Genomic DNA, 2,500 nt, shown 5'->3' on the forward strand with positions numbered 1-2,500 from the left:
GGGCAGTTGTTAATACAACAGTCAGAGAGACTTGCAGATAACTATTCTTTCATATCATTTCGGGGGGGGGGGGGGCCTTTTCTCTGAAATTCTGTTTTCTTTATTGTGGCTGTACAGGCATATTAAACTGACATGGCAGCATTCTCCTGTCACACTGAACAAGTATATCGTCTTATATCCACCAACATTAAAATATTAGCCCTTCCAATTAGACACAGTATATGAAAAGCAGATTGTCGCAGTACTACAGCGGAGCCCTGACTTTTAAACGTGAGAAGAGAGGCTCAATAAATGTTAATGAATGTGTGACACATTGAACTTGAACATCTGAAGTGCCGTGTTCAGTTCCATACTGCTTTACCTCTTGTACATAAAAAGGTCTTTTAAAGATGATATCTATGAGCGTTTTAGAGCCAATTTGTTCACCCTGCGGCGACCAGCAACATGCTCTAATTACCTGCCCCACCCCCACCCCTCCTCCTCTTCTCTGCTGGACTGGAGTGGGGTGGAGGGGGTTGTTTAAGTTTCCAGCCTGTCCCATGTGTATAGGATCTGTGTGCCCGCTGAATTTATGCTTGAAAAACGTGACCTTTGACTTTAGTGCAGCTTTATCGCACCCTGTAGCCCACATACAGTGTGGCCCTGTATGCTGAAGGTCTGCGAAGGAAGTGTCTGTGATTACCACAGCATGTACTACTTTCTGTACATCGCTACCACCCCCACCCCCTCACCCTCCAAAGACCCCCAACTGTCGCTGCAGCCATGCACATTCCAGGCACTGCTCCTCTAAACAACTGCACACATCGGGTTGCTTAATACCAATCATCTTTAAATGAAATTTTGAGTGTTGCATAATATCTCTGTCCATTTTTACACCCCCGAGCCCACCCCCCACCCTCCACCCCTTCCATGCTCAAATAATTTTGCTTTCACTGCTCCTTATAATGCAGTGACCATGTCCTGCTGTAGTGGCAGTTCATGTCCTGGCATCACACTGAGGAACCATTGAACATCAAATTTATTCTAATTAAATATCCATGATAGAGATATTAGTTTATTTGTCCTAAATATGAATTTCAATTGTTAATTTATATATATATATATATATATAGTGCCAATTCACAACAGAAGTTATCTCAAGGCGCTTTTCATATAGAGGTGGTCTAGACCATATTCCTTATAATATTGATTACAAAGACCCAACAGTTCCCAGCATGAGCACACATGGATGCGTATAACCCAGTGCTTGCTTCTGCAATATTAAAACCTAGATTTGTGTATTTATTTTGGGCTTGAATTGTGTTGCTTTAGTGGTTGTTTCTCAATTTTCTTTTTATCTTTACTGATCTGCAGCTCAGCTCAACAAATGCATCCCTCTGTAAGAAGCCTCTATCACACCCTCCTTCTCTCAGCTGGTAGATAACATTAGATAGTTTATGTCTCCTCATAAATCCTCTCAATCCCGCATCATGTCCTGCGATGGCCCTCCTTGTTCCAATATTGACACTTTGTCTTTATAAAAGTGATGAAAGGAATACTAATGCCCTCATGGATATAATATGGATTTTTTCACGCCACCAGAAGAACCCTCTAGTCTAAAGGAAAAATGGCCTATTGTTTTTAGGTTATAAATAAGATAATAAAGTATTTGTTAATGTAGACATGTATGCAACGCTCTGGCCGACCTGTCACTGCAGCTGGATGTCAAAGACGGACTGACGGTGCCAAAACAAAATGACCTGGTGCTAATTCAGCAGAACACGCCTTTATTGTTCCTCACAAGCCACCGAATTTGTCAAGAAATCATCCCTCTCTCTTTCTCTCTCTGTCGGAATGCCTGGCTGACCCCCGGCAAATGAAAATAATCCAAAGTAATTAGAAGTGAGCTGGTCTGGTCCTGAGAGCCCCCTGACGGCCGGGTAAACATGGCGGAGAGGCCGGGAGGGGCCAGTAGAAGTGGGGGGGGTGAGGGGGGGTTGCTGACCTTGTCCACATAAAGCAGTGATTTATGAAGTGCAGGGCACAGCAGCAGGGCTTCTGTCTTCTCCCGCAGAACCAAATTACTGAGGTGGAGATTAACACGCCGCTCACAACGGGCCTACTTCCAGACCCAAGGAAATTTTTTATTTACATTTTCCCCTTTCATTTCCTCTGCTCTGTTTTAATGGTAATTGGTCTATATGGACACCAGGTCTACCCTTTAATATAGGGACTTAAAGCTGCACACATATTGTATTGTGCACTAATCTTGGCTGATGGACGTGGTAATTAAAGAAAAAGTTGCAGAGCGTTGTACAAACTGTAGGGCAACTGTTCGTTTGAGCCTTAAATGAGTTTTTAGCACTTGATTGAATCGCCCCACATTTAAGCAAAATAAAATGCGCAGGGGGCCGTGTGTATACAGAGTCATGATGGAGACTTAATGCAGCTTTTCGCCGGTGTCAATGGGAGGTCTCGCCGTGAATGGTGGAACTATTTCATGTGGATTTGGCTGCGATAT

This window comes from Seriola dumerili, unplaced genomic scaffold (genome assembly GCF_002260705.1).
Source record: "Seriola dumerili isolate Sdu_G_001 unplaced genomic scaffold, Sdu_1.0 BDQW01000122.1, whole genome shotgun sequence".
NCBI lineage: Eukaryota > Metazoa > Chordata > Actinopteri > Carangiformes > Carangidae > Seriola > Seriola dumerili.